Genomic DNA, 14,488 nt, shown 5'->3' with positions numbered 1-14,488 from the left:
ACATTCCCTGATTTCAGAACTTACTACAAAGTAATCAAGACAGTGTAGTACTGGCATAAGAACAAACATAGACTAATGGAATAGAACAGACAGTCCAGAAATAAACCCTCACACATATGGTGGGTAAAGTTTCAACAAGATGCCAAAACCATTTAATGGGGAAAGGACAGTATTTTCAACAAATGATTCTGGGGAAACAGGATATCCACATGCAAGAAAATGAAGTGAACCCAATGGATCAAAGACCTAAACATAAGAGCTAAAACTAGAACTCTGAGAACACAGAGGGGAATATCTTCATGACGCTGGATTTAGAAATGACTTTGTGGATACGACACCAAAAGTAAAGGACACAACAGGAAGAACACTCTCTGACAGAAATCGCAGCAAGATCTTTTTTGACCCATCTCCTAGAGTAATGGAAATAAAAACAAAAATAAACAAATGAGACCTAATTAAATTTAAAAGCTTTTGCAAAGCAAAGGAAACCATAAACAAAATGAAAAGACAACCCACAGAATGGGAGAAAACATTTGCCAATGAATCAGCCAACAAGGGGATTAATCTCCATAATATACAAACAGCTCATGCAGCTCAATATCAAAGAGACAAACCCAGTCAAAAAATGGGCAGAAGATCTAGATAGACATTTCTCCAAAGAAGACATACAGATGACTAAAAAGCACATGAAGAGATGACCATCACTAATTATTAGAGAAACGCACATCAAAACTGCAATGAGGGACTTCCCTGGTGACTCAGTGGTTAAGAATCCGCCTGCCAGTGCAGGGGACATGGGTTTGAGCCCTGGTCCAGGAAGATCGCACATGCTGAGGAGCAACTAACCCCATGAGCCACAACTACTGAGCCTGCACTCTAGAGCCCACGAGCCACAACTACTGAAGCCTGCGTGCCTAGAGCCCGTGCTCTGCAACGAGAAGCCACCGCAATGAGAAGCCCACGCACCGCAACGAAGAGCGGCCCCCGCTCGCCACAACTAGAGAAAGCCAGCATGCAGCAATGAAGACCCAACACAGCCAAAAATAATTAAAAAATAAATGAATTAAAAAATAAAAAAACTACAATGAGGTATCACCTCACACCAGTCAGAATGGCCATCATCAAAAAAATCTACAAACAACACATGCTGGAGAGGGTGTGGAGAAAAGGAAACCCTCCTACACTGTTGGTGGGAATGTAAACTGGTACAGCCACTATGGAGAACTGTATGGAGGTTCCTTAAAAAACTAAAAATAGGGGTACCATATGATCCCGCTCCTGGGCATATATCCAGAGAAAATCATAATTCAAAAAGATACGTGTACTCCAACATTCATTGCAGCCCTATTTACAACAGGCAGGACATGGAAGCAACCTAAATGTCCATCAGCAGATGAATAGATAAAGAAGATGTGGTACATATATACAATGGAATATTACTCAGCCATAAAAAAGAATGAAATAATGCCATTTGCAGTGATATGGATGGACCTAAAGACTGTCATACTGAGTGAAGTAAGTCAGACAAAGATAAATATCTTATGTCATCGCTTATATGTGGAATCTAAAAAAATGGTACAAATGAACCTATCTACAAGACAGAAACAGAGTCACAGATGTAGAAAACAAATGTATAGTTACCAAGGGGGGAGGGAGGGAGGAATAAATTGGGAGGTTGGTATTGACATATACACACATATATAAAATAGATAACTAATAAGAAGCTACTGTATAGCACAGGGAACTCTACACTCAATACTCTGTAATAACCTACATGAGAACAGAGTCTAAAAAAGAGTGGACATACGTATATGTATAACTGGTTCACTTTGCTGTACAGCAGAAACTAACACAACATTGTAAATCAACTATACTCCCCAAAATAATTAATTTTTAAAAATAGATAAATTGAACCTCATCAAAATTACAAACTTTTATGTACTATAAGACAAGAGAGTGAAAAGATAACCCACAGAAAGGGCCAAAATAGTTACAAGTCATATATCTGATAGGGGATTGATATCCAGGATAGATGGAGAGTGCCTACAACTGAAGAAGAAAATCAAGACCACAGTGAGATACCACTTCATACCTATTAGGACAGCAGCCATTGGAAGGAAAGAGGGAGGGAGGGAAAGAGGGAAGGAAGGAAGGAAGGAAAGAAGAAAAAGAGGGCAGGGAGGGAGGCAGGGAAGGAGGGAAGGAAGGAAGGAAGGAAGGAAGGAAGGAAGGAAGGAAGGAAGGAAGGAAGGAAGGAAGGAAGGAAGGAAGGAAGGAAAAAGAGAGAGGGGAGAGAGGGAGGGAGGGAAGGATGGAAGGAAGGACGGACGGAAGGAAGGAAGGAAGGAAGAAAAAGACAAAGAAAAATTGGAAATTACCAAGTATTAGTGTGGATTTGGGAGAAACTGAAACACGTGTGCATAGCTGATGGGAATGCAGAATGGTGCAGCCCCTGCGGAAAAGAGTCTGGCTGTCTGGCCATGACTATTAGCTCTTGTGGCACGTGTCAACCTTCAAGAAACACTATGTTGTTCAACGTCACCACGATGCTTGATAAAAGATGACAAAGGAGCGAAGTCCAAAGCCCCACAGGGTCCTTCAATGCACGTGTTGACCAACTAGGGGGCAAGAACACGAAAATTCCCAAGGGCCCATTATCGAAGGAAGGATGTTGGTGGCAGAATTTTTCAAAAGGCAGAAGAAGAGGTGACACTGCAGAGTGGAGCCTGACACAGAGATCACAGGCTCACAGATGCAAGTAAGACCAAAGCTGCTGTAAGGCCACCTCCCCTAACGGGAAGGACTACCTGGCCCCAGGATCCAGTAGAGGGCAAAGCTCAGGCTGACAGAAGACGGACAGGGAGCCTCCTAGGGACACAGAACTTGTCTCTCTCCACCACTTGAGGTCACCCAGGGTTTTCACCTGATGCTGAGATGTAAAGGTGCCAAGCAGGGCCTCAACAGCAGTAAGGCCACAATGGGGCCACAAATCCTACATTCCTTAAATGAAAGCAGGCAGGGCTTCTAGACCATTCAAGATCCAAAAGGCTGCAAACCTTTCTCAAAGTTCTCTCTCATCATAAACAAAAGAGAGACCACTGAATAAAACCCATGGCAACCCCAGTAAATGTCAAAGCAGGACTCTGTGCCCATATTTATAAATGGAATAAAGTATGGACACATTTACAAATGTCACGTATAAGTGGAATACTACTCAGCCATAAAAAAGGATATAGTGGCATTTGCAGCAACACGGATGGACTTGGAGGGTATTATGCTAAGTGAAATGAGTCAGACAGAGAAAGACAAATACTGTTTGATATCACTTATCTGTGGAATCTAACAAATACATCAAACTAGTGAATATAACAAGAGAAGGAGACTCACAGATACAGAGAACAAACTAGTGGCTACCTGTGGGGGAAAGTGGGGCAATACAGGGGTGGAGAGAGGGGGAGGTACTACCTACTGGGGGTAAGATAGGCTTGAGGATGTATCGTACAACATGGAGAACACAGCCAATACTTTGCAATAATTGTAAATGGAGTGTAACCTTTATAAATTATATTAAAACTTTTAAATTAATCTTAAAAAGGGCACAAAATAAATAAAACAAAACAGAATGCCACACATAACAACATAGGGCTAATCACTAAAAATTCTCAGCAAAATTCTCAGGCTAAAGTAATAGCGTCAGTAATAACAGCTCTTACAAGGAAGGTAAAGCGTCCTTTTCAGAGAATTTCTGGAGAAAAAGAAACTGAAGGCAAAGGGAGAGGAAACGCATCGACTTTAGTGCACAAAACAAGGCCCTGACCAGCAGCAGGTGTGTGGCCTGGGACCTGGACAGAGATGTGGGTGGTCAGGCCCCACCCACCTCGCTGAACTGGAACCTGCATTTAACAGCATCCCTGGGAGATTCATGGGTACACTGAAGTTTAAGAAGTGCTGTTTTCAAACACTGTTAATATTTAACCTGTCGTACTGAAATTTGCCAGTGTCCTCCAGGAAAATAAGTGCAAAACACACATCACTTTTTTTCTTTTAATTGAGGTATATTTGATTTTCCATATTTTATGAGTTTCAGGTGTACAACACAGTGATTCCTAATTTTTATAGATTATTCTCCACTTACACTTACTATAAAATATTGGCTATATTCCCTGCGCTGTACAATATACCCTTGAAGCTCATTTATATCACTTCTTTATTGCTGGGTGAACGCACGCCATCCCTCCGCTATGGTTCCCCTTCCTCCAGAGGAGGCCCCGCTTAGGAGGCTAAGCGGGGCAGGCCCAGACGAAGGAGGCAGACAGGCTCCTCCAGCATCTGTCCAAGGACGGATGGAGCAGGTCCTCCGCCGTCTGGAGCCGTCTTCAAAACCCTTCCCCAACCTGAGCACGGACCCTCCACTGGGTCCTGCATGGCCACAGGGGCCAGAGGTGACTGACAAACAGACCAACAGCCAAGGTCACCAGCACCGCACTCAGAAGCCAGCTCCCAGATGCAGCCAAGGAAATTCCATTCAGGAATTCCTTGAACCCCCAGTGAAAACGAACAGACAGCGGAAGGACCATTAATTCTATCGAGTGCGTTTTTCAGCAGCGAGTACACATCCTGTGCAACCCTCCAGGGCGGTACCCGTGGTCCCTGCTTCACTCCGAGGCCCGCTGCACCCCATAAGGAGACCGCACCCCAGCGTACGGTAGCCGAGTACCCCAAATTTTAAGTAAGTGTTCTTCTGCGGGTCTTCTCCACCCGATGCTCTGGAGTACCAGAGGAGGGCAAAACCCCCATGAGCCACCTGCATCCCCACCCAACACACGGAGCTCGTGGGTCCCAGCTAAAGAGGGGTCACGACCTGCTTCCACCGCACACAGGGACTGCCCCGCAGATGCCACCGAAGGCCCAGGAGCACAGACATGCACCAGAGTCAAGGCAGTGGCCTGGTCCCCGGGGCCACTTCTAACCGGACCTGAAGCTCAGCACTTTGGGGCGTCATCAAAATCCCTGATGGGTCGCTGGTGGCCTTTCATCCTTACAGAGACCAAAGGGCGAAGGCACCCACTATCTGCTCACTCGCTGGGAGGGAGGCCTTGGGCCGTGCAGACAGCAGGACAATAGCTACCTGTGCACGGTGCCTCCAGTGAGACCTCTATCGACACCCTGGCAGGGACTCCTGCCACCAACCGACAGACGGCAGCTGATCAAAGGGACAATCCACGCGTTAACAGGTGATCTGACTGTTTTCTGAAGTGGGCAGGCAAGGAAGTCCCAGCTGCGTTTGGAGCAATTAGTTGGACCCCATCAAGAGGGTGAGATCTCCCCGACACCTGCCTCACTTGACCTTAGTGGTCCAAGGGGTGTCCCCCAATGAGAGCGTAGGCTCACGAGCAAAGACGCAACATGACCAGATGTGTTTATCCGAGGCTTTGATGCCAGATTACACATGCCATCGAGGTTAAAGGAAGTCCAGCCAGGCATGGACACATATACACTACCAAACGTAGGGTGGATAGCTAGTGGGAAGCAGCCGCATGGCACAGGGAGATCAGCTCTGTGCTTTGTGACCACCTAGAGGGGTGGGAGGGAGGGAGACACAAGAGGGAAGAGATATGGGAACATATGTATATGTATAACTGATTCACTTTGTTATAAAGCAGAAACGAACACACCATTGTAAAGCAATTATACCCCAATAAAGATGTTAAAAAAAAAAAAAAAAAAAGAAGTCCAGCCAGGCCTTGGCATTCCATTTTCAGCAGAGAAAAAAGTCCCGTTCTCCCAGAAGCCCCATCTGTTCGTTTCCCCAGCTGGTTCCCACACCCACTGCCCTCCACTGGGCTAAGAGATAGTGGACGGCCTTATCTGGGTGCAGTTACTACTTGTTACACATTAAACAATGAAGATTACAAATGGTTACATAACACCGTCCCCTGGCTAACGTCCACACAGGGCGGGCGTGGGATCCTGGATTCCGGCGGTGGCGCGGCCTGAGGCCGGTCCAGGAGTCGCGCTTCCGAGAACGCGCGCCCCTCGGAGACCCTCCGCCACCAAAAGGCGCAGCGAGGACGGTGCACCGCTGACCGCCAGGGCCGGTGCAGGTGACCCCTGGCTGGCCCCTCCCGGCCAGGCCGTGGACCAGAACAGAGCCCACCGTGGGCTGGACTCCGGCGCATCCCGGCGCCCGCCCGCTACAGGTGGTGCCGGAGCCGCCGCACGGGGGCGCTGCGCTCCCGCAGCCAGGCTCGGGTACCAAGGAGTAGGGCGCAGTGCGCAGGGCAGGAGCGCGACTGGGGTCCGCGCGGCTCCGCCCCAATCAGGAGCCTTCAGAGCAGAGAAGCGGATCCTGGGGTCCCGAGCAGCCCTAGACACGGCCGAATGTGCTCTAACGCGGAGAAGGGTGCAAGACAACCCCGCAAGAGTGGGAACCACCCTGCCTCCCAGACGTGCCCGACAGGACTCACCCCATCAAGTGCACACAGGACCCTGCGGCGGAACCCCGGCCCCCGTCCTAGGAGCACACTCCTCCACTTCAAGGGGACGGCACCTTTAAGGAAGGGGCAGAGCACGGCCTGGTCGAGGTGCACTGCAGGACTCCCGGGACCAAACTCCATGTGACAAGGTCACGCCCCAAGGCCCCGCATCCTCCGGATCCCTGGTTCTCAAGGCAATCCCGAAGAACCCCTTCCTCCCTCTGTTATCCCATCCCCATCCCCCCGGGCTACCTCCATCCCGATGGACAAGGACACACTGGCCACTGTCAGACGCCCAAATCCTCCTGACCCACCCGTAAAACCATGCACGGCCCCGGATGGGGGGAATCTCAGACCCAACATCAGTCAGACACGTGACTGGGCACCTCCACTCGCTCCCCTCACCCGGGGGAGGGGGGTCGTGTGACCACCAGCCAGTTCTGGTTGTCCAGGGTCAGAATCTTCTCATAGCCCCTCCCCAAAATGTCAGAGCAGAAACAGCAAGGAAGGGAAAGGCTATTGCTTAAAGCCACAAGTGCAAAGCTACTGGATACCATGCAGAAAGCGGGGCTCCATTTAAAACAAGACAAAGGAAAGAAGAGTCCTGCACGTGGAGCAGGCACTGTGCTAGTCACTTTAAATTCATTACACACATACAACTATACATACACAAATGTGAACACGACCCTGAAACAAACGAAGGAGAAAAGAAGGCTTGGAGTAAGTGACTTGCGCAAGGCGAGCGAGCTAGTAAGGATACCACAATCCTCCCTCCTGAGTGCGTGGCGGGAAGGGCTGGGAGTCGCGGATGGCGCTTAGCACAGTAAACCCGGATGCTGAACCATGTTCACAGGTACGGGGACTGGGGAGTGGGGGGTTGGGGGGGGGGGCAGTGGCATCGAGGTGCCGTGTTCTGACGCACAGAGGAGCCACCGACGTGCAGCTCCCAGGACAAAGTGGCCAGAGGAGGCGGTCCACGGTGAGCAGGGCCACGTTATTTTAATACGTTAAAGTCAATCAAATGAAAGCCGTGGAGGCCAGTTCTGAGAGCAGCTGAGGGCAGGGCATTCAACCCCAAGTGCAAGGCCACAAGCCCGGCCTGGCCTCTCCTCCAGTCCCACTGGCAGCGGAGACCCAGCTTTCCTTCAGGATCCAGACCTGAGGCCTGCCTGCTGCTGCCTGAGGTGGTGGCTTAGGTGTGCCGGCCTCCCCGGCCCCGCTGCTCTCAACCTGGACGGGAGCTGCTTGGCACGATCTGCAGCCTCTGGGCTGGGAACAGAGGGCCTCCAAAGGGAGTCTTTTAAAAGGCATAAAGGCTGGATGGCGTGCACTGAACGCCAGGCCAGAAGAGGAGATGGAGCCCCACACAGCACAAGGCCCAAGAGTCAGGAGCAAGGAGGCAGGAGGGTTCACAGAAAGTCCAAAGGCTCGGCTGGACCCCTCGAGTGCCCCGCTCTCACCCCCAGCAGGTGGATTTCTCTCCTGAAGCAGTGACAGGGCTGTGGCCGCCGGTACCACACTGAGCACAGGGGGTCAGTGCTGCTGATTCTGACGGGCCGGCTGACGGCTCCAGGGCTCCCAGGCCCAAATCGTGGGGACGAAAAGAGGCTTCTTCAGACAGTCTGGCCCCTTCCAAGGAGGAAAGACCCAAGACTGGAGCATCGGGGGCTCCCCACACAACGGGGCACCCAGACAGCCGTACCCTGAGGCCCACCACCAGCCTCCCAGCGACGCCTCTGAACGTGGATGGCACAGCAGGGCCCCCGACATCTAAGCAAAGCCTAGAGCCCAAAAGACGGGGGACAAGAGCAATGGGTCAGACACCACCCCATCAGCCTCGCCTGTCTGGGTCTCTGTCTGGCCACTGCTGGGGCGACCACCGGGGCTCAGGCACGACAAGCCCCAAGGCCTGGGACGGCCTGCCCACGTGGCCTGCACCCAGCACCTGCAGGCTCGTGCCCAGGGCTCCAGGGAGGGAATGGGCACCGACTTGAAGCCCTTCCCCTCCCCCCTGCCGCCCCCAGGACCGTCTGGGGGATCACAATAGGGACCACAGGCTCCTCTCAGTTGCCCAGGCAGCCGCCTAGGGACCAGCCCCAGGGTCCCCCCCTTCCCTCACCGCCACCTCCCTAGCCCTGCACATCCAAATAAATCATAAAACACACCCGCAAGTTCTTGCCTGCCATAGGCTCTGCTTTCTGGGTATGCCAGACCCAAACGTGCAGGAAAATAAATAATGTAAAAACTGGAGAGAAGAAACTATGTAAGAAAAAGAAAAAAAAAAAAGGTAACTAATAAATCCAGAAGGAGGTTCCAAAAAATAATGCATCTATGAAATCAGAACAGTGTGCCATTCAAAGAATAACTATGCAGGGTAATGATGCTGTGCTGTAGGCTCACTGACTGTACCAGACGTCCCACTGTGGTGGAGGATGTAGACAGTGGGGAGGCTTGAGGGCAGGGGGGTAAATCTCTCTATTTTCTGCTCCGTTTTGCAGTGGATCTAAAACTGCTCCCAAAAATAAAGGCTGCATACAAATACGAATCAAAAGAGAAATAAAGGGGTCCTTAGAAATTTAAAATGAAAACAGAAATTTAAAATCCAGTCAAAAGGTTAAAAAGTCTAGATGATATACTCCACAACCTAGAAGAACTCAACAGATTCAGATAGGAGACAAAAGGTAATTAGAGAACCAGTCCGGGCAGCTAATACCCATATAAAAGCAATTCTAGAAAGAAAGAAGAGGAAGATGGGGAAAAAAAAGAAATGAAAGAATTGATTCAAAAACAGGTCCCAGCCCCAAGGATCTGAGTTTCCAGCTTGAAGGGGCTCTTGATGTACCCTGCACGACAGACGTAGACACCCAACCAGGCAAGGGATTTCTGAATAAAGGCACAAAGAGGAAATCCTACAAGCTTCCAGACATGAAAAAAAAAAAAGAAGGAAAAAGAAAAAAGGAAAAACACTGAAGAGTGAAGAGTACAATAAGGACATTTTCAGACACGCAAGGTCTCAAAAAACTTGCATGCACCTCTTTTTTGGAAGCTATTATGGAACGGTCTCCATCAAATTGTGGGAAGAAACCAGGAAAGAGGAATCGTGAGAGCCAAGAAAAGAACAAAGGGCCTGCTCAGGATGACGGAGAAGGAAGAGGCCGGGATACAGCTGAGCAGGGAGCCTGGAGGGCAGCCAGGCACCTGGGGACGAAAGGCACGCAAGAGGTTTCTTCCCAACGACCCAACTGGCTGGATACCTACGGTGTCTGAGAGAATATTTGCACACCTGTGTCAGCTTGGAATGGAGCTGGGGGTCAAGAGTGATAAGTACCTATAAACTACTAAGCAAATGCAAATACAACTCCAGAAGAGAGCAAGACGTCCTGCAAGACAGAGACAGTGATCACAGCACACTACCTGGCTCCACCAGCAGCGTTTAGGGCGGTTGCCATGGCGTCAGCACTGCCTGGCCGTCCAGCCGATCTCACCATAGAGACGATGGGAGACAGGAAGTACAGGTCAGGATGATGGGACAGTGGACGGCCTCCTCACCTTCTAAGCAGGGAAGTCAAAGAATCCTACGGGAAGCCGGGGTCTGGGAGGGTGGAGAGGGAAGGAAGGTGGCAAGGAACTACAATACATTATACAGACAGCTGCTTAGGAACATGGAGGTGAATACAGAAAAGGTCGGCTGGTAAGCCTGGTTACTTCTGGGGAATTGACTCTTTAAACTGTGTACATTTATCACTGATTAAAAAAACTAAATTTCCAAAGTCTGCCCTGGGTGTCGAGGGATTAGAAAGCCAGTGACCCCTTCAAATGGACAGAACTTGCTTGGGAAGGCCAGGAAAGCGGAAGACAGGGCCCCAGCTGGGGAGAGCAGGACACGACAGAGGCTGGCTGTGTCCACTGTGGCCCTGCAGGCCCCGCGGTGGCAAGAAGGGCCAGGACATGCCTGCAGTCAAGGAATGGCCCAACTAGGGAGCAAGCAGCTGTCCTGCCTTACCCCTCCTCCACTAGGGAGATGCCATGCAGGTCTCATGCACTCCTTATCTAGAAACACCCTGGAGGGGTCTCCATGAGATCTACACAGCTCTTCAGAGGAGCAGAGCGGCATTCCAGAAAAAGCAACTTGGAGGCTCTTGGGTAGCATACTCACAGACTGTGCTGGTCCATCCAGGACATTGCCCACCTCAACCTCCCAGCCCACGGGAAGATTCCTAAGCAGTGTCCTGGATCTAGTGCAGGCATCCACCCTTAGGCCAGGGGGAGACCTCCCACATGCATGATGCTACCGTACAAACTCCTGAATTTAAACGTTCCTCAGTTCATAGTAGCTTTTTGGTCACGATGAGTTTCTTGGAGCAGGGAATCCTAATATTACTATTAGATATGGGGCATAATAAAAGTCTTTAGATTAAAGGATGTTTGCAACTCATAAAAGGTTGGAAGAAGATACTCCCAGGGATGAAAGTTTCCAAAAAAGACCAATAAGGAAAGCAAAGGCCCAGATGGCTGGAGAAGTGAGTACTCAGCGTCTCTCTCCTCTGAGAAGCATCTCAAGTGACCCGGGCTAGCTGAAGGCCCCTCCCTGTTGGCGCCCACCTGACAGGGGTCTTTAGGTGCCCCGTGGGTTCTCTCTTGCAGAGGGAGACACCAGAGAGCTCACAGACGGGGCCGGACAGGGGGCCACGGGGCAGTTCCAGGGGCAGTGCAAGGACGATGGAGGGTCCCAGCTGCCCACCTGGCTTGTAGCGGTGGTGACAGTAACACAGTGAAGAAGGACAAAACACAGCAACCTCCTTCCATGCCAAGTGCTTCTCGAGCCCACATTACTAGGCGAGATTGCAGCTGCTGGGGCCCGGGCCCGTTGACCTGGCCCGAAAACCCGGCCGGCCTTCAGGGAGAGGTAGGGCTGCCCAGCACACAGCCCTCGGACAGGGCGCAGGAGCTGCTCCCTGGGGCAAAGTCAGCCCGTCAGGACCGGCAGTCCACGTGCATCTCGGGCCCAGCTGGGCTAAGCGTCTCTGCAGACTCCAGACCCCGGGGTCCTGAAGACAGATGCCGCGTGTCCCCCCGTGCCTGCACCTAGCGGTCTCCATGCAGACGCCCAGCGCCACAGCCGGTCTGAGCCCGCGCATCTCAGCCGCTGCCCAGCTCTTGCTCCTGCTCACAGAGAACCAGTTGTGGACGCCTGCTCTTCCCCGTGGTCTGCGGCCAGGCGAGGCCTCCATCCCACTCGTCCACCTCTGCTGACAGCGTCCTCCCTGTGGGCAGTTCAAACTGGCGGCTACTCGGAGGCCAGGAGAGGCTTCTCGCGCCCAGTGACTCGTGCTCAAAGCCAGTTTCAGTCAGTGCCACAAGGTTTTGTACGGCGAACCGGCGCAGAGACAAAAATACAAAAACAGCAGAGTCTCCCTTCCGATTAATAGAGAGACCTTGCACATTCGCAGGAAGCAGCATAACGGAGCCGACGAGCTGCTCTAAGACAGGCTCAGTGTCACAGAAGCGGTGTCTTGAGCCCTCACACGCGCCCCACGCCAAGGCACACGCGATCCCTACAGGTCAGCACTCGTGACTCTCATTTTACCAATCAGCTTAGTTAACCGGCTCACCCAGCTACTAAGTGGAAGAACCAGGCGTCTAGCCGGGCAAAGCAAAAGGGAACAAGGTGTCTTTTTTTTTTTTTTTTTTTTAAGACAATCAGCTTCAAGAACGTCTTCAGGCACTGCAATCTGTGACAATCAAAACAGTCTTCTAACCTCCCCCCAATCCATATGTAAATTCAATGGTGGAAAAACAGGAACAATATCCTGGTTTTCCCAGGGGCACCCAGTCATTACCCACCAGACTTCATCCCATGCACTCCGGGCGGGAATTCTAAAGCAAGACTATGACTTAAGGGGCAGAGAAGCTACTTCCACCTCGACACCCACCCCTCTCACAAACGGACAAAAGAGCACTTGGGCAAGCAGGCTTCTCTCATTCTCGGGCCCACGTCTCCCACTGCAGGAGCAGAAAGGGATAGCTTTTTGGCGTTGGCATATCCCCACAGCAGAAAGTCACAGGCACTCACTTCTACCTCTGGGAGGATTTTTGGTAACTCTGGGACATGGCTTTTCTCGTTGCCGTCTCAAAAAATCATCATACCATGCCTTACGTTATTAAAGAAAAGCCAGCAGCCTGGCGATTTTAGGCTTCACCTGCTTTCATCTCCTTACACTTAACAAGATCCATGCTCAGCAGGAGCACGGACGCTGGACGGAGGAGGTGGGGGGACAGACAGCTCCCCAGAAACGTGCCATAAAACGCTAACACAAAGCAAACACCAGCCAGCGCCTGAATGGGTGTGATCAGTTATAAACACTCAAGTTAGCACACAGGCCTCGTGGGAGGCTCCCGGATCCCCAAAGCACCAGTTTGCCAAGCCCTGCCAACCAAGTCGCTCGACTGCCCTAGCGTCTGCCATAATCTCCCATACATCCACAGTTAAGCAAAAAGTAAAGACAGGTGAAATAAATCCTCAACTGGCAGGAAAAGTTTTCGTTAATTTCTGAACATATGACTGATTACTTAAAAGAAAGGCAGAGCAAATGTTTCCTCCTTACGGGCCCACACGATCCCACCTTGGTTTAACGGCCTGAGAAACAGACCCAGGGATCACACCCCGAGCTGCAAACGCACACGCTGTTCCCCACGAAGCAGGACACAATTCCCTGAGGTCAGTCCCACAGCTCGGAGAGGCAGGCCAGCCAACCGCTGTGCATGGTTCTCTTCCCCTGTGGTTAAGAGCTGGACAGAACTCCAAGGAAATAAGTGTCTTAAATTATGTCGCCTTGAAAGCATTAGGTTTTATCAAATATACCAACCTAGAATTTCTAAAGCTGTCAGATGAAGGTGAAGGCACAGTAGATAATCTTTGTTCAAGCAGGAGTCTGGTTTCTGTAGGTTGTAAAGTCTTAGACCAGCCTCATCATCCAAATCAAAAGTTCGGGAACGGCTCTCAGGGTCTGGCTTTGCTCCTCTCTCCCGTTTGAGGGTCAATGGCCACCGAGATGGCCACTGTAATTGGGCCAGGGCTGCCCCAGGTTCCGATCCTGTCAGCCGCCACCCTACAAGCCCTGGACGAGTGGTTGGCGTGAACATGCCCAGCTCCGCGTTCCTGGACCACAATGAAAGGCATTTTGCCCAGTCCAATGCTGCCCCCAAAGCAGTGCAGACCACGGGCAATAGGCAATACATGACTTCAGCGGGACGCGGCTTTTATTAAAACATGATTTTAATTACAATAAACATAACTACTGTTTCAGACTCATTAGTTCGTGGGTATCAAAGTTTCCTCCCAAAATAAATGTGGATTTAAGCACAAACAGTGAGTGGACAACAGAAGGCACTGATAATAGCCTGGTGATAGGGCAAAAATCTGGAAGGCTGGGAGCCCCGGGAATGGTAACAGAGCCTCCTGGTTCTCCGGTGTGTGACCAGCACGGGGAAGGGCCATTTCTCTTTTAGAGGCAGATGCACTTGTACAAAAGGGTGAGCCTAATAGAGGTTAAAGAAAAAAACAAAAAAACCCAAAGTTTAGGCTCTGGTGATAATAACTCTGGCACTTGCTGGCCCCACGACCCTGGCATGCCAATTCATCTCATGAGCCTCAGTTTCCATGCCTGTAAAATGGGTAGCAGGAGGCTGTAGAGGATTAAAAGCAATTAGGCTTTGAATGTGTCTCGTAAACCGTGAAATGCTACAGAAGTATCCCTCGTTACAGTTCTCAATTACGCAAGCAGCTTGCTGGGTGTGTGACTCTCTCTGTCCTCAAATTCTCTCCCTATAATCCTGGGATTGGCCTGTGTGGTCCTTCTCTTTCAAGGGTCCTCAATACAACTCAAATATTATATGCAGTAATCCTAGAGTTCTGATTTTTTTAACCGAAAAACGCAGTCATCTACCACCATTCCTGGAAACACTTTGGTTTCAGAGCTTTTTCCCTAATAAATTACTACGGTAAAAGACAC

General features: G+C 50.6%; 1 protein-coding gene across 4 annotated transcripts in view; it reads right to left on the bottom strand.

Moving 5' to 3' along the window:
• Positions 1 to 14,488, bottom strand: part of GRB10 (growth factor receptor bound protein 10) — a 188,244-nt gene that overhangs the window by 172,502 nt on the left and 1,254 nt on the right. Inside the window, exon 1 of one of the 4 annotated variants that reach the window (XM_067042956.1) lies at positions 13,343 to 13,618. The exons of the other annotated variants lie outside the window; for them this stretch is intronic. The gene's annotated coding sequence lies outside the window, so the exon portion shown is untranslated. Of the gene's footprint in view, positions 1 to 13,342; positions 13,619 to 14,488 lie in introns of those variants that run through there. 4 annotated transcript variants of the gene reach the window in all.

The sequence above is a fragment of the Kogia breviceps genome, chromosome 9, assembly GCF_026419965.1.
Source record: "Kogia breviceps isolate mKogBre1 chromosome 9, mKogBre1 haplotype 1, whole genome shotgun sequence".
Lineage (NCBI taxonomy): Eukaryota > Metazoa > Chordata > Mammalia > Artiodactyla > Physeteridae > Kogia > Kogia breviceps.
The sequence above is the reverse complement of the archived record's forward strand: the minus strand, read 5'-3'. Positions and strand labels throughout refer to the sequence as shown.